The 18,840-nt window shown below is 40.0% G+C and overlaps 1 protein-coding gene across 11 annotated transcripts in view; it reads left to right on the top strand.

Moving 5' to 3' along the window:
* KaiR1D (Kainate-type ionotropic glutamate receptor subunit 1D) overlaps nucleotides 1-18,840 on the top strand; it is a 168,464-nt gene that overhangs the window by 118,617 nt on the left and 31,007 nt on the right. The gene's annotated exons all lie outside the window — the stretch shown is intronic.

Genomic DNA, 18,840 nt, shown 5'->3' with positions numbered 1-18,840 from the left:
AAATGAAACTTGAAATTCCCAATTTCTATCGACAATAACGAGAAGAACTCTTTCTTCATCTACTTTGAGAATTACATGAAACAGAAAGAAAATCCCTGCAGCTCATTCGAGGCACTTCTAATCATCCTCTTCCCGCGAATGACCCTAAGCTCGTTTAATATTCAGCCATGATCCAACGGCAAAGAAACGCGTTCCGTGTGGCCGGGGTGCTTTCCCAGCGATTTTTCAATAATTCACCGGAGCAGCGGGGAAAACGAAAACAAAATCAACGTTGAATTTCACGGTACAGCGGTCCGTAAAAGGGGTAGAGAAGATGTTGGCCGTTAATGGAGAGAAACGGAAGGAAGGAAGGAAGACGTCGGGAACGGTATAAGTAATTGAAATGTTTCGAAGCCGAAGAGGAACCGTTCGATTCTGCTCGTTCGAGCCGGGTAGATGCGGTAAGCATGATAAGAAGCGAGGAAGCAAAGACATCAAACGTATAAACCGAGCAACTTCGAGCAGCCGAACTTCGAGACGAGTAAAATGGCCACTGCTGGTTACCGAACGGGGGTCTTGCTTGGTCCACCGCAGATGTTGCATCACGTTCGTGAAACGGTGGTCTGATTGATCAAAGGGAACACTCTGAATGAGTAGCCTTTCCTTTTCTTTCCTTTTTTTTTTTTCTTCCTTCGATTCGCTTCGGTCCCGTTTTCCGACATCAATTACGCTCATCACCGGATCGAAATGAAGGCACTCGGTGAAGTTTTTTCTTTGAGAAACCCGAGTCGCTGGCTTTCGTCGCAAAGGTATCGGTAAATTGGATTTACCATCGGCGTGTTTTGTTCGTGTTTTATTGCACGTTACGTTTGCGTGAAAATTGTGGACGGAGTTTGGAAATATTTGGGACGCCCAGGTGTCGAAGTAGCTTTTGGTTAATTAGAAGTTCACGAGTAGTTAATTCATTTAATATTGCACGATTTATTATTGCATGATTTACCTCGTATAAATATTTTATCTATCACAAAAACAAATTTTATTCTTCTGTCAGATTCAAAACAAATTTATTGACGAATATATCCATAGAAGAGCTCGTATTTTTCCCATAAAATAAAAGAGTATCTATGTTTACCAAGGGAAATAAGTATAAATAAAACGTAATCTCTACTATTGTATTTATTGGTGTTGTAACGTGAAACAGATACAAGATTAGTGAGGGAAAAAGACATTTGTCGTAAAAATTCTGACTGATAGGAGATGTCGACACTTGAGAGCGTAGATTTCGATTGCAACGTCGAACAGGCGGTATCTCGAAGTCGCAAATGACGGTTGTTCGAGGTACTTTACTATCGCGGCAGGTTCCTCGGTAATTCCTCCCAAAGGTAATAAAAATGGCATCGAAGAAAGCAAAAGTATTTATGCTCGTGTGCGAACGTGTATATCCGTGAATCTCGGGTGCGCGTTGAAATTCTCCAGGCACCGAGAGTCGCTTGAAACTTGAACGTTTCTAGTTTCTTCGAAACTTCGGCAATATGTCTTTTTATCAAGCTTCGGAGAAAGTATCGAGAAGGAAGACTTACTAATATCGCGACTTATCGGCAGCAAAGTTAGACGAAAGACGAAATAAAAGTCCGATAAAAGGGTCAAGATTAACCTTTAAACTGCTTTCAAGAAAATTCACTTACTTTTCAAAGAAATCACAATTATTTTATTATTGGCATATTCTATTTTTCTGTAGATATCTGAATTCCTTATTCAAACATTAAATCGAGGGTAACAATTCGGTTGATTAATGTTTCGTTTCCTTGTTCCCTCGGTATCGGAATTTTAGGAGTACGTTTTTATTCGCGCGAATATTCTCCGGATCTAAGTCACAATTTCCATGAAAAAGATTTAGACCCGGCTTCCACGGTACTCAAGCGCTTCATACCTATTCATAGCATGCAAATTCCTGAAACGTCGCTTTTTTTTTTCAAGCGAACAAGGAAAAGCAAGAAATGCTAGGCTCTCGTCAAAGCTTAAAATGTTCGTTCATTTTCTAAGCGAAAATTGAGGAACCGATTGATGAATATTTTTCAAAGTTGCAGTCATAAAACAAGCTTAAGGAAACTTTTAACTCGCAAATAATCCCGCTGACAACTGGCATTTGCTAAATTCGGAAGCTCATACTGAGAGTACGAGATTCACTTACGATCTCAGCTAGTATCCTCAGTCTTCTTTGTGGGTGGGCGAGGCGCCACACGAACACGCGTGTTTACACTTATTCGCGAAAATTCGTGGCTGAAGGCGTCCGCTTTCGAGGAACGTAATTGTGCCGGGAGGATTTTAGGCTGTATTCAACGGAAATCGAGTTAAGACGATTGCGAATGAGCGTTGGTAACATTGTTTCGTGGCTGGGACTCGGGATTGCTTCGTGTAATGCGGCAAGCTTTATCATTTTCGCGAGCATAGAATTGCGAGCCTGATTATATTCTTTCATGAAAATGAAACATTGGATAAAAAAGTTTCTAGGATTATTATCTGGTTGTAATTGTAATGATGAAGAAAGGGAAGTTAAGGTGCTTAATGAGGATTGATTTATGATGGAATGCATGTTGTTGTCCATCAAGACCCATCAGTGGTTCGTTTAACCTCACATGGAAACTTTAGATTTAATTATGAATGGTCTTCCTTATTTTACCCTGGTGTGAAGACAGGGTGCTAATAGGTTTATGGATCCCCTGGCATTTCGCCTTTGTAGTGAAGAGGTTAAAGTCGAGTGATGTGCAATAATTGATTTATTGGAACATAATTGATTTTGGTTGAAGTATCAAGTGTTTCATAAATTTACGTGAAAATGAGAAATGAAATATGAAATAAAGACTATGAAAAAATTTTGAATGATATTACCATCAAACTTGATAATATTAAAGAGCCAATTAACAGCTTAATTTAAGTGAAATAAGAGAAAATTGAAATTTAATTACAACTTTCCTGTAATTAAATATTATGTTGAAGTTTGACATAGCATGTCGATATCATACGAGAACACACTTGCAAACTCAAGTTCAATTATTGAATGAAAATTAACTACATTCCGTAACGGGAGTGGTTTGCACGTTCAATATTATTCTTTATCGTTCATTCTCTGAATTGCGGTCGACAGAAGTTTGTCCCTGTTATTCGCGAAGAAGGGAAGCACATTCAGCGACTTATTTGCCCGGGGATAATTAGTTCGAAACTTCGGCGTCGCGAGATTGAAAATCCTTCTAGACGCGTTGCCACTGTTTTCCTCGATGACGTTCCCACCCCTAACGACTAATTCGTCGCAATCAAATTTAATTATCCAAATGGCATTTTCGTGGAGCCGTTCTTACACTAATTTCACTCTCGACTTGATTAAAGTCGTCTAAATTGTTCCACGATCGACGATTCAAACTGTGCAAGTGGAGGAGCATTATTCTGGTTACAAGATGATCTTAATACGTTGATGAGGAATCAATCGTCGATGATACAATTCTCCGAACTTCCGACGCGATTTAGTCTACGAGAATTTCCTTGAATAACCAGATTACCGGTATTCCTCCCTTGGCAATTTCTCATTTTGACTGGCTAACGACGCGAGGGGTAGTCGCGGAGTTACGGAAGGGTGGGTGTCCGAGGCACGCGATACCGTGGGAACAGAGAAGAATTCCTTCGACGTAGGTAACGGATGAGGGGGCGAGAAAGTTAGCACTGCCATAACTCATCGTTCACACCTTATTTACCTAGTCTCCGTTATAGGGAACTCGATCGTTCTACGTTCTACGCCTCGTCGAATCCTGCAGGATTGAATTTTAACGCGCGATCCCGTTGAAAGGGGGAACCGGCTGTAAGCTGCCAGGGACGCGACTGCATTACGGATAAACCCTTGTGTAAGGGGGTGTCGGAGGTACAAAAATAAGCAGGAAATAAATGACGTCGCTGCGCGTCGACTCCGTTTTCGAATGAAACGACGAGCTCGTGATTGTTATTTATGCCAGGGAACCAGGGGTAAAACGACGTTCTTTCCGCTCGAAACGCGATACTACCGGGACGGAATGTCATTATTCTTGCATAGATCGTTTGCGGGAACTCGAGGCTCGATGACGTTATCGCTGACGTTGTTGGAAATTGAGAAACCTTCCGGCTGTAACGTTACAACGCGTCGGATCTGTACTTTTTAACATTTCCCCGGAGACAGTGCAGGGAAAAAGAAGGATTTTTAATATCAAATATTTATCAGCAATTCTGACTTGAATTTCCTTCAAACGACGTTTCATACATTTCTACCTGACACGATCTTTTGTTACAAATGGATCGTTTGTCTTAGAATTAATTTTTAATAACCCTCACAGAAAATTTGAGCGTTACGTTTCGATAATTAATACTGATTCAAGGTTCAAGACCAAAATTCATCTCCTTTTCTGCAAATAAATTCCGAAAGGCGTTCGTTGCGGAGGAAGTAAGTGAAATGTCGAGGATAAAGGGGATCGCGCGGAATCACAGGGTGGAAATTAATAATTCGAGAAACCGCTGGTTCGCGCGCGGGAATTTCCGCCGCGATTACTTACATAGATCATGCCGAAGAGCATCTTCCCCGATAAAGCAAGCTGTCGTCGACAGATAGACTCCTTCCCCTTTCTAGTTCACTTTTCTCATCTAATTCTCATTTCTTCGCTGTCCAAGAAGGGCTCGAAAGGATTCTGTTCCCATGGTCGTAGTTAATTTATATGGCTCCTTCGTTGCTACTCCGTGGATCTCTTCTATCGAGCAGACGGTCCGAGATTCTAAGAGTATCGATTATAGGGCAATTCCTTTTTAACGAGCTCTCGATAACGTCTCTAGCTAAAGGGCGAATGGGTGTAAGAGGGTGGGGGTCCTGATTTAACGCGAGAAACTGTACGATTTAGAGAGGAACGATCGTTTCTTACGGCCATATAGCCTGTAATCTTCTATCGACTGATAATCTCGATCAACATCTTCGGATTTTGTCGAGGAAACGAAAGGAGTAACGCGATAGAATTTTTCATCGAGACTCACCGTTATCCGAAGGTTCGATTAATTAGAAAAGTTTCCTTCGTTGATCCGCTTGACTCTTTCTGTCCCGGGAACTTTAAATTAGCCTCGACGGACGCTTCGATATCATGAAGCTTACTTACTAATTTTATATGCGTTTACGGGCTGTTCTAAGGTAAAGTTTTTGTTAGAGTTAACGCGCGATCGGGATTTTCCGAAGGCTGCTTTGTTGAAGCGAACGGAATAATTCAGTAGAGGATTTCGTATCGAGTTTTATAAAATGATACGAAAAGTTCTTTATTTGTTTAATATTCTTAGTTTATTAGTCTTCCCTTTTTTGCTGAGAGGACTTATCGCTACTTTCAAACAGAACGCGCCTCATAACGACCCCCGCATGGTTTATGCATGATGGTAACTTCTTTTTCATCCAGGTCGTTAGGTACCTTACAACGCTCTTCGTAGGAAAATGAACAAAGAAGGCTGGGTTAATTTCTTGCCGAAAAAGGATAATTATTTTTACGTATTTGCAATTTGGGTAATTTTTCAGCCAAGTAAATTTTATTCTATTTCCTTTATTTCTGGAGGGTGTTGATTCTCAATGTCTTTGAAATTGAAAAATAATTTTGTCCTGAAATTTCATTCATTTAAAGGATAATAAAATTATTTCTTAACACTCGAAGAAGAGAAGTTTCTTTAAATTCGAAAAAACTCTTCAAGTTGGTCCTACATTTAAACAACTACGACCAATAACTTCGTAAACCCCTTTAAGCACCGGGTGCTCACGTTTCTCTCCGAGAAACCCCAAGAAAACGTCAGTCTTGATAATAAATCGTTGTTGTGTGCCAAGCAACGAGAACATTGGCCGGAATATCGGCGCTTCGGTCGTCGGAAAAGGGGTTGCAATGCACTGGAAGCGTCACAGAGCAATGCATCATCAGAATGGTGCTCGTATGTGTTGTACGTCAGCTGGTAAATACCTAAGAACCTAGTCGAAACAGCCGTTTGTCATCCGATCACTAAAATTTTCGATTACATTGGTCAAAATGAAACAGCAACCCCTTTGACTGCATTCGTTCTCAAACAGAAATGGAACATACAAATCAAAATTATTTTTTATCGGATTATAATAAAAGTTTAAATTTTCAAGAAGAGTAGAGGATTTTGTAAAATAAATTTATATCATGTTCACGAAATCGAGGGACGAAGTGTGTCAGCATTGACAAGAAAAATATTGATTTTTCCGATGTATATTTAAAATCTATCACTAGTCATGGGAAACCGAAATATTGGTTTTCCGGATGTGCAAACAAAAGTACTTTAAAAGCTGAACAAAAATAACAATAGGTAGTAGTAAAAATCATGATCAAAAATGGAAATTCATATCCCACAGAAAAACATTATCACCTTGACTGTTGGTAATTAAATTATCGAACAAATTACTGTCAGTGTATTCTCCGTTATAAATGGCGAAACATCTACAAATTCATTCCTAATCCACGTTAAGCCCCGGGTTTGTTCACGCGTTAGCGTCCCTCGAAATACACAACGACTGCATGACTTATCGGAAAAAGCTTTCTACGTGGCTTTTGCATGGAACACCGTTCATTGAATGAAATATTGTGAACACGATATTCTCACGTTCGTACGAACCCGAAAATTCCATGGTTATGTTCCATTAACAGATTGTACATTGCTTGCATTCATCAAGCTTCCTCCTGTCCCTATGGGTAGCCAGTGATCTTTCCTTTTTTCCTGTGATTATTTTATCCTCGAAGGAAAATTTTTTCCTGTGGATTTAGGGTGGAAGTTCATCTGATAAAAGTGAGTGTTTGATAAATTCGGACGCTTTGACATTGTATCTTGTTCGCTGAGACACTTTTGGTCGTGCAGATTTACGATCTTGCAAGGAGGAATTTTTTTTTATTCTGTGGAAATTTTTAGATAAATATTTAATAAAATATATTCCTTTGAAAAGCAGGTTAATTTAACTAAATTTTTCATTTCTCCTGCCACAAATTCAAACACAATGGTAGAAGTTATACACCAGTTGGAATAATTAAAGGCATCGTACGTTGAAACAATAGTCGTTTAAGGGTTTAACAGTTGGCTGTATTTTCCGTCTGCCGAATGGAAACGTCGCTCCCTTTGATTTGTTCACACAGGATTAAACGTAATGTTCTTACCAGCGCCGGTTGCTTTCACTTTGTTAGCTTTCGCGATCGCGAAATAAGATTACGTGCCCGTGCATTGCTGGCACCCTTTCGAGAGATCTCAATAGACTTTGGTGCAGTTATTCAGAGCTGAGATAACTAGGGAGGTGGTGTCCCTTTGAAGTTTTCGTTCTCAATGCATCAGAATGTAGTTACTCCGAAGCCTTGGAAAACGAGGTCGTTTACTTTCCCGTCGACATTTTTAAGATATTGTTTCTTACTTCCTTTGAAAATCCTTGAAAAAAACCCTTGTATTTTATACATACATCAAAGGCTCAATTGAAATCCAAATAGTAAAAAATAACGAGCTTCGTTCAAATCAAATTCCCAAGGAAATACATTTATCCTCGAACGGCGGACCATGGAGAGAGGTTCGATTTGAATTGAATTTTGTATTTCATATTATTCATATCTAAATCTGAAATCTCCTTCCATAAAAATGAAGAAACGCTATCATTCCAATCAATGGTATCAGCAAGAAACTATAGAAGACACTCTGATTGCAAGGTTCAATTCAAAGAGAACTCTCTCGTGGGAGTAGTAAGCACCGAGTGCAGAGATCAGAGACACGTAAAGGTAAAGGGCCCGTGTTTCTAAGGAACGTTGCGACGGAACGATAAGGGAAAGAACAGGTAGAGAAGACAGAGCTAAGTGCGGTACGTACATATGTAGGTAGTTTCCGTGAGGCAATGGTGGCACACGTGCTCGTTTCGAAAGGTAACCAAGGGAAGGAATTCCTTTTACCCTTACCCTCGATGGAATGTCTTTGTCGTAGCACTTGGAAAGATGGGAACTGGTCCGCGTGGAAAAGTTTACCCTCTGCCAGCCTCGATCGCGTTAATGGGAGTTTGAGCCCTGCCATCCGGCCGAGACGAAACTCGGCCGGAAGTAACTTTTGGAAATTTGCAAACTAACTGATGGAAACCTCATTTCGCGTGAGCCATCTTGAACGCGTCGTTTCCGTTTGCAAACGTTGTCCGCGCAGATGCTACAACACCGAATGTCACTCGGAAACGAGAACAAATGGGTCATCGTGTGGTAGGGAAATTCTTTTTACTTAACGATGGTATTCAGTTTTATATTCAAGTTGGTAAATTTTCCGTTCGATTCAGGAACGAATCTTCCTTTCACCATCCATTTTTCACCGAATTCACTCTCTCAACAAATGTTTCCTTTTCATAATATCTCATCCCTACTTGATTCTATACTTCACTCGCATGACTTCTTGATCATATACTTGTTCGTTCTGCTTGCACTCGATGTAGAACGGGAATGAGCTCTGTGCACCACGTTGACGAACTCTGGGATTTCCTCTGGTAAAATTGCACGGCAACGAGACTGGATGGGAAAAAATTACGATGCACACACGTAGAGCTATAATAATTCATTCTATATGAGAAACGTACGAAATTCTATCATAATTCTGAACAGATCGCGATTTATATGTAGAGGTACGAATACCATTTTCATTGTGTTTCATTAAGAGGACGTTGATCGAACGGTTCGATTTGTTAGAGCACTTTGCGTCGTGAAATTGATGAATTAAAATGAGAGCAAATGTAAATTATTATTAAACAGTTTCATTCAATAGAATCTCTCTAATATCATCCATCAAATTACTCTATGAAACTTGGAGACTGAAATTGCTCTACTGTTTCTTAAATCATTCTGTCCACCAATTCCAATTAGAATTCACGTCGACGGTGCAGTTCGTTATAGCATCGGAATGAGAAGATCTCTGAGGCGATCCATTTTAAGATTATTCACAGTTCTGTTCCATCAAATACTACTGACAATATATTTATACTCCACATCGGTATTTGTACAAACAAGATACCTAATTAAGAACATTATATTTTATAGTTTCCGTTATATTATTTATAGGACGATCCGATAATAAAATTCACTGTTGAATAAGGATGGTAATATTCCGATATGGAAAACAGATATCAAATCGAACAAAATTGCTCTAATAATCTGCAGAATTATTCAAATGAGACTTAGGCTGACCAATAATATAAACTACCGCGTTCCTTTGGCACGCACCGCCTCGTCTTCGTTAAATCACGAAGCAGCTCACGCTTCATTAAACTTGCCGCTGCGTACTTGGAGCACGCGTTATCGGAAAGTCGTTAAAATCAGAGACCTCGTCGATGCGGAAGTCGCATCAATTTTTTGCCGTTTTCGTCGAGAGGGTTGATATTTATTGTGCAATAGCCGGCTCGATGGCACGTACGATATATTCGAGGGAACGCTCGGTAGACTGCAACCAGTTATCCTCGCCTGTAGCCTCGGCACTCATGCTCCATTGGGAACTGTTCGCTTATTCCGATCCAGACTCTCCCTTATGCATGTGTAACGCGAGAATGATATAGGCGGGTCAGTATGAAAACGCGGAGAAACGGAGGGCGGAAAAGGTGGGTTGTTTGTTCAGCATTTTATTCCGTAATATTCTGCTTTTTGTGTTTTAAATTTCATTGCCATGAAACACTGTATTACGTACAATATAGTATTTTTAAAATCATAATGCTCGATTACAATGCAATGCAAACGATATAAAATATGAAATGAGACGGGAAGTTGAACCTTTCAGTTGAAGAAAAATTCAGAAATGAAGGAAAACGAGGAATATCGAGACATAACAATGAATAAACGTACGACGCGGAAGTTTGTCCAGGAAGTTGCTTTCTTTTTGCCAGTTAACTATTGTCGAAACTTCCACAAAGATAACCTGCTAACGTGAACGAATAAAACGTGCTCGGTTCCGAGCAGCGAGCAAAGTAGACAAGCAGAATAAATTGCTTTCCTCGTTCTGAAACGTGGTTCCCGTCGTAATTCCGACAACTTTTCCCTTCGTTTACCTGTTACGTGTTCCTTCCATTATTCCGTGACTAGAAATACGTTTTTAACGACATGTAAGAAACCATGTCGGCTTTGGAACGACATAATTGGTAACAGGAGCTTCGATCTGTCACTCTTCATCTCAGACGCTTTATTTTCTTCGTTTATGCTGGAAGAAAATATCATAGAGACGTCGTTCATAAATTTTTACGGAACATATTATTTTGCTGTAGGATTTAACGAACCGATAACGAAACTTACGAGAATTTAGAAACTTTATACTTGCCGTCGGAAGAGTTTCAAAGAAAACTTGCGAATATGTAAATCGTGAATTATGAACACGAGAAATTTAATTATTTTTTATGAATATATAGGAAACCATCGATGAGAAACCGTGAATATATATCTTCACCCGTTCTCAAATGTATCGCGTATTCAAGAGTTTGCTGTACAAGCATGTACCAAACAGAGACCATAAATTATCGAGGAGTTTAAGTTGCGAGAGTCGGTTGCAATTTCCCTGAAATTGATTTCACCGGTGTGTCAGTGGCCCTGGGCAATGTACCGTCCGATATTTGTCAGAGTTCCTTGTGTCCTTGCATCGAGTGATAAACGAGAGGACCCGGTGTCCTCGCGTCGTCTTTATGCGCGTGCACGTGCTCCCATTTAACTATGGTATAACTACTGGCTCGGCAAGCCGCTGACAAAATGTATTGTACGAAAACCTCGTGTGAACGTGTGCAGTTATTCTTCAGCAGATATAATCTTCGAATATTTGTGGCTAGAGAAAATTCATTTCACTATTTCATACTTTTGTGTCATCAAATCGTGTCAGAATTTTGATATCTTGAAATCATTCGTTTATTCAAAAATCAGTGATCAAAGTCAATGATAAAAGCGACCATAGGAACATGGTTTAGAATTTAACAGCTTCAAGCAATTGCAACAGTTTTTCTGAAAATTTTCCTAAATTTCCCTCCACAATCAAATCTCGTCGAGGCTATGTTCAGCCGCAAAAACGTTTTCCGCGTAACAGGACATAGAAACCCGTTTCCGTCGTTTCGCTTTTTTTTCCCTCGTCGCTTTGGTCGAGTTGTTTTGATTAGATTAAAACGGTGCACGCCACACGTAACGGGGAAAAATTATTCACCCCGTTTTAGATGGTGCATTCCAGCAGTTGCTCTGCAACTCGTTGTACCACACATGGGGCAGGAAGTAAACGAAGGATCCGGTTCAAACGGATGAAGAATCACGTCTTGTCATTGCTGTCCTGAAAATATATAGGGTGTTCTGTAATAAATTGAACCCACATAAGCTTATTTCGTATAAACTTTTCTAAATTTTCTATATTTTCTAAATTTACATAATTGGCTATGTGCAATAATTTATTTAGAATCTTAGTAAAATAATTAATAGTCAATAAAATCTTTTTTTATTAATTTCAGTATTTCTGTTACAACTTCTATATTAACACTTTTTCGCGCTTTTATGGAACACTCTGTATGTCGCCAGTTCTTTATCCAGGATTCTCGAGATAACAAATGCCGAATAATAACATCAGTTTCGTGCAAATGACTCGTGTCTCTGCCGACCACACGGGTTCATATTTTTCTTGCACGATTACGAATGGTAATCCGCTTTGCTGGGTCGCAGAGGACTGTTCTGCCCTCGAGGGATTGTAATTTCTAACTCGCCCACGGTTCTTAGAAAAACAGCCTCGCAGCGTTCTGCGGGCCTTTAATTCGTGCGAGACCCTTTTTGAATGCCATTACGCGGATTTAACTTACAAATTGTTCAAGCATTTCCTGGATTTTTTGGTACACTCACTCGTCGCTTGCTTTTTGTTACCTTTGTGAAAGAATTTCCTGTGATTTCAGCGTACCCAGTTACAGAATCCACAGTTTTCATTACCTTATTTTAACTTCTACAAATTAGTGCATTTTCAGCGAAATTGGAATTAAACTTGTCATTCTGATTGAAGACAAGCCACGATTTCAAACTCTCTGCTAATCAGGGAATCGAAATTCAATGTATCCCCTTTCGAAGTTCCCTAATTACGTTGCAAATTGCATTTGCAAATGTATCGAATAACTGGAACCAGCAAAACTATGTATCTCAACAATTCCGTTGAACATTGATTGAATCAAACATCCTTGGGAAATGAATCGAACAAAGCAATCCGACATTGTTTGCCATTCACAGATTTCAACAGCAGAAGTCGTGTACAATATTGGAACAGATTTTGTCATGATAAATATATTATTGTCTATCCATTTCATTTCTAAATGTCGATATACAAATGACAGAAGTTTCATAACTCTTGACAAAAAAGTCTTACTCTCAAAAAAAGAAGGGGTCAAAATTTTCCTAATATTAGCCATTTTTCATTACAGAAGATAAAATTTCCACTCGTTGAAAGTATCTAGCATTCGAAGGGTTAAAATCCAACAATTTCCCTTCCAATTCTCAAAATTCACAATCTTGATTTTCTAGAACCGTTCAAATCTCACAGTTATCCGCCAATAAGATATTCAAATTAGCTCGTAAAAATTGCACGGAAAGCCCTTTTCACTTTTTGCTCGAATAATCGTCGAGTGGCTGCGCGACTTTATTCCGCGTCTCGTATTCTTACTATACGCCGGAAAGCTGTAGGAGGGTGTACAGTTCTTGGGGCGGTTAGAAAAATTCCAACGATTTACCGTCACGAAGCTCTCGAGGGATTTGCGGAAAGAAAGCCACGACTTCCCTGTAACTGACACACCAATTCTCCCCGGGGTAAAGGCAAGTGTGACTAACGCGCGAACGAAGCCTTGGTTACCCTCTACGTGTCTCTTTGTTCCACTGTTTCCGTGCTTCCCCTATCTGCTTGATCGCGATTTCCCCACGTAGGGTCGTTGTTCACCGAGCGGACACACCGATGAAAGGTGAAACAAGGCGAAACCAGTGGAACGAGGTAACGGACAATTAATGCCCGACGGATAAACGCGTGCGAACCGTGCTAACAACGGAGATACCGTTTCCTTGCCCGTGATGGATCCAACGACTTCTCCGGTTGCTTGTTCGTTCGCCGATGAATCGGATTAACGTTGCATTGTCGCTGCACTATGTTGCTATTTATAGGGAGACTCGTCGGCGAAGAGAATTCTTGTTGGTGACAAGATTCATTAGGGTATCTGTTGTGCAGCTCATTTGAGACTTTCCTGAACTGAAATGTCAGAATTACAGTTTAAAGTTTCTGAATTTTTACGGATAAAACTGTAGAAATTTTCTGTATAAAAATAAGGTAAAATAGGAAGAAAAGATATTGCATTTTGAAGTTTACTTCACCCATAGGGTGGCCAAATAAAATAACTTCATAATTTTTTAACTACTCAAATAATAATATGGAAACATATTCCATATTTCAAGATTTTGGTAATTCCTATATCTTCCAAGCATTTAATTATTGATTTATAATTAGTTTGATATAATTAGACGGTGCTTTATCCACGATAGATATTCTATACTCTTCCTCTTCTATCCTCTACTTCCTGCAATATCATGTATAGCTATCTTTCATCCTTCATGAAGCTCGAGCCGCTTACCCAAATTATTAGAACATTTCGTTCTCTAATTATTCGAACTAACAACACTACGATCTTACGCTCACAAATGAAATTTTAAACTGCTGTACTATTCTGAGGCTGTACTTCATTATGTGACGATTATGAAATCAACAGAATTTCTCTTCACCTCATTCGAAATGAATTTACATCGAGCAAGCTGAAGCATGCTCGTAATTTCCAGAATACGAGCAACGGTTTGGTTATGATAATTAATTAAAAGGCGTACCCGAGAGTCGCCGAACGCGGAAGCAATTTAATGGACGTCGAAGAAACCTTCTTTCGACCGATTCATTTCCGTGACGATTTTCATTCGAAGACGCTTTCAGTCGAAGAGAATCGATATCCAATCGTATCAGCGATCTCGACAACGTTCGCAGCTGCGAATTTATTTTGCAGTCTCAGTCTTAATGATCCTTAGCAGGCAGAGTGCTTCTTTTTCTTTCAAACATTGCAACATCTAGATCACTCACGTACAGATTCATTTTTATATAATTTTTTCATTATTTAGATAAGATAGTTAAGGATATGATAAACAGCTTCCTTCGTATTATAATTGACAACCCATAAAACCTGAACTTTATCGATTCTTACTCCATGTCTGACCATATATCGTTATTTCTACTGTGGCAATTAATACATTGATTACCATGGAATAATTGGTAACAAACGCCTCAAAATTTATATAACCATATAATTAGCAAAAATAAATTAAAATTAAAATTTGAAATAATGATAAATTTGAAAATTAATCTATCACTATCTTTGTCTACTCATTTATCTCCATTATCAATCATTATCATTATAAAGAGACTCGCTCTGCATAAATATTTAAATCAAGCCCATTAAAAGATAAATTATACCTATATAATCGTACATGTATATTGAGTAGCTATTAAAGTACTGATTAATAACATCAATTTCTTTATAAGACGCATATGGTGCGTCTCAACATAAATCCATGCTATAGTTCAGGACACACACGGTGTGTCGTTATTCTCGAGCGTGTTTAATACGGTTTTCATGTAAATGAAAATCTAGTCGTGCAACTAACCGGAGATTAAGCATCTAGCGACATGCGCCGAAGAATCCGGACTAGATTAGCGACACTTCTCTTTGGTCACTGCTCTTTCGTGCCAGTCGATGATCTTATACATCGTGTACGGCTCATTTAACAGGCACCGAGTTTCGCATAAATTTAACTAAAAGTAGAGGAAAAAAGGGAGCGAGCAGAGTTGAGAGCGTATCGCTAATGATACGTGACGGTAATACCTGTCGGACAGGTTAATTGAAAATAAACGAACGGCGCACATGCATTTTTGATGATAAATAAACTTCATTTCGACTCGGTACGTGATGCTGCTTTGATCTTGGAATTGATGGAAAAAGGAAAAGCTTATTTTCACAGTTTTGAGTGATTTGAAAATTTCAGTGGGAATTTAATCGACTATTTATTGGCGAGATTTTAATTGCCTATTTTGAAAACAAATTTTCCCTCGATATTCATAATTTCAGGAACTATAAATTTCAATTAGTTTTCTTATAAAATTCTATTTGAACTTTCAAATGGGTCCTAATGCATTTTGGACACATCCCTTTCTCAAGGTTTTAATTTCTTCAACTTTGAAACTAATTTCATTCGTGAAAGCTAGCAAAGTGTCTCCTCCCTTAAAGAACTGTGAAGGTAAATGGGGATATGAAGTGGCCAGGACATTTTCTTTTCCGTGATCCTAATTTCTTCTAGCTCTGAGGCTAATTCTATCCATGAACCACTGTGAAATGTCTTCCTTCGGGTCGTTTCTGGGAAGCTGTAAATGTCAGCGTGATATAAAGTGGCCAGTAGGGATTTTTAGATGGTTCTCTGGACTTTGCATACGTTTCCATGCAAACTACCCGTATAATGTAACACACACAGATATTAATTTCGATGAAACTGACCCACATTTTTATAACTGTCTTCGTTTCAAATTTACTTGGCTCCATGGTACATTAATTGTAATTTAAAGAGTTTTAATTCATTTAATTCATAAATAAAAAAATTCTCATAATTCTATTTCTTAAAAAAATTAATTTTTTTCTCTTTTATTCTCTGTTGGAAACAATAATCATCACTTTTCTATAAACCCCATTACACTGAATGAGCTAAATTGAAGTTATTTAATTCGAGAAACAACGAAATGGTCACTTCGCTTCGTTCTATTATAAGAAGAAAGTTTCTCGAAACGATTCTATCGCGTTTCACCGATAGATGTTCTCCGGAGAGAGCTCTGCGAATCGGTTTCTAAAGAGTTCAGTGCAGTTTGTCTCACGTTTCCGGACATTTCGAAGTGTTCCACTTTTGAAAGGACACTCGAGGAAAAGTTGACTAAATATCGAAGCTCTTCTTCGCGAGTTTTCATCAACCGATAATTAAGTTCGGTTATTTTACGCGAACCCTCTCTTACTCGAACACCCGTTGCCGTCGATCTCGATGCTCGTCTCGAGAGGACATCGAAGTGCTTGAACTCGTCAGATCGATGCCAAACCGCGGAACTGTTTGACGCTCGATCGATTGGAATTAAACGGTTCGAGTGGAAAGAAAAGTCGACTTCGTGCTGCGCCATTACTCGTTATCGTTTCGTTCGATCTTCCTACTCGTTTTCGTGTTAACTCGAAAAAATTCCTCATCGCTATACGGATTTATTTATTAACCGAGCCAGTGACATTAAGCGTAGCTGCATTTTCTCTCGTTTAAATATCCTCCCTTTAGTTTTCCTCCTGTTCGCATAAATTTGCAAGACGTACGTGCTTATGGCCGAGTTCCAGCGTTGTCGAAGGCGCGCAAAAAGCGGGAAGGAAATAAGAAAAAATGGCGGGAAAGAAGTCTAAACGTGGCCGCAACGAGTCGTATATCACGAACGGACGACAATCGAAAGCGATTAAATGTTGTTCCGGCTCCGGTCGTCTTCCATTACGTAAAATTGCGCTATCCATTTTCCGCGACAAACACGACGTTCCCGCGAACAGTTTTGCATTCCGTTAACGAACATCGATGCCTCGGTCCGTTGACGAGAACCGTTCGCGTTTGGAAAATCATCTTTCTCGCGTTTCCACGCGAAGGAACGGGAAGTCGCGCATTCCCGACGGACGATTGTTTTTCAACGACAGAAATTTCTAGGACAATTGTGCTTGGAATTTAACTACCTCTCGTAACGACGGAAGTTTCCCGCTGCTACAAAATGAATTTCAAACTGTCGGACGAGATGCACGGCCGAGTTTCAATAGTTCAAATGTATAGTATCTAGATTCTAGTCGATACGAGCTATGTATATTAACCTGCTTTCATATTAAATTTTCAACAGTCGTTGTGTATTATGAACATTCATAAATGAGCCGTCATTTTCGAGTACTGTTTAACCCTCGAATGGCGGACCCTGGAGAGAGCCTCAATTTTCGTATCATTTCCATTTCCTAAATTTCACCCTGTTTCTTTAAAAATTATGAAAATTATACATTTAACAGCCTTTAACAAACCTGTTACCAACTCTCAGCTTTATCGTTCGTCGAAATTGGAGAATTTTCCCCGGTCGTTTCATTCGTTCGGTCAACTGAATCATGCGGTGGACAAATTGGATCATTCTCCTCTCGTTGACAAGCAAATGTACACGCATCGCGTGATACGTGTATGAAAACGTATCCACCAGTGGCCGCTATTATTTTCCCGTGGGCGATCATCAATCTTAATAGAGAGGTAGCGAGGATCTCATTACTCACATTGTAACGGACGCGTTGATTACCCATGTAACCATTGCTCGGACACTCATCCATCTTTTATCCGCTTCGTATCGCGAACGGATAACTCATCCGGACTTGACGCTCGCGTCGATCACGGTGGGCAGGATTAAAAAATTCCCGGGAATCGATCTTGTCGTCGTTGATTCCGTGACAGTGTATTCCGGTCGTAGCCGATCCTCCCGTGAGGACGACTATCTTAAAGAGGCATCTAGAACGGTGACGAGGCGGGTAAAGTGGCGTAAGGAAGAACCATGGAGATAGAAGGTAGGACAGGGATGAGATGGAAAAGAAATAAGAGACGTTGCTCGGCTTACGTTCGAGCCTGTTGAGAATAGAGATCCCCGATGATGGTATTAAGTTAAACGAGAGGACGAAATCTAGATCGGTACGAGAGGAAAAATGAAAGGGAAGATGAGAGAACCTGCGGTGCTGGAGCAGGTGCAAGCATGGAAACTGGTTCGTTCTTTCGCGAACTCGTATCGATTCCTTATCATTCGCGATGCAAAACTTTATATGCTTCTTGTTCCCGGGTATCGAGCCCGGAAATAAGCTCGACCGTCCGGGCTTACGATGGTGGATTACCCACACCGTGTCCGACGAGTTCGTGAAAGTTGGCAGGCGCGAGGAAAAGCTTCGATTGCCCTCGGGAATCCTCGAATCACGTTCCTAGGGAATGCAGGTTTACGAGGGTGCCGTAAAGCCGAATGATTTCGTTGCGTGCTGTTTAGTCTCGCTGGCTGTTTATCAGCTAGATTTCCGCGTAAAAGCGCCGCGAAGTTCGTCTTCAACCTTCGATATTTTCCTACGCGAAAACCGATGTTGAATAAAGGAAGAACGATACAGCTTTTAGACCGGACATTCGCGCACACCCGTGGTAGATATTACTTAAACGAGAACCCTGTCGCAAAGTGGACGTACATTTTTAAAGAAACGCAACCCTCCAACGTTGTAACTACCGACTGGGTGTTACTTGTTCAAAGAGAATACCTTGGAACGAATAGCGAGCGTGTCATAGCTTCGAGCCTGCTGAAATAAGAGGCTAACCCAAACGTGCCGAACCACGAAATTCCTGTAACAGTCGGCCGAGACTCGCAGACACGAGACTCTCGGATTGTTCAACGGCTCGTTATCGCCGCAAGAAACACGTCGCCAGACAGAGACGATCGCTATTGTGTGTTAAACGCGCTTTGCTAGTCCACTGTGTGGTTTCGACGGCTGTGATTGCAGAAACACAATGCTGGTGCATCTGTAAAGGCTAGATTTACGATGTAACGAGCCGTGTTTGGGTGACGGGATTTAGGGTGCTGTGGTTAGACGAACTGTGGCGTTCGAAGGGTGAAAAGTATTTCTCGTGGTTTTGCGGTGGTATTAATTGCACCGAGGGGACATTCTAAAGACTATCACCTTGCAATTTATTA

Source organism: Osmia lignaria, chromosome 16 (genome assembly GCF_051020975.1).
Source record: "Osmia lignaria lignaria isolate PbOS001 chromosome 16, iyOsmLign1, whole genome shotgun sequence".
In the NCBI taxonomy this organism is placed as follows: Eukaryota; Metazoa; Arthropoda; class Insecta; order Hymenoptera; family Megachilidae; genus Osmia; species Osmia lignaria.
Note: the sequence above shows the minus strand (reverse complement) of the source record. Positions and strands in the feature narration are given on the sequence as shown.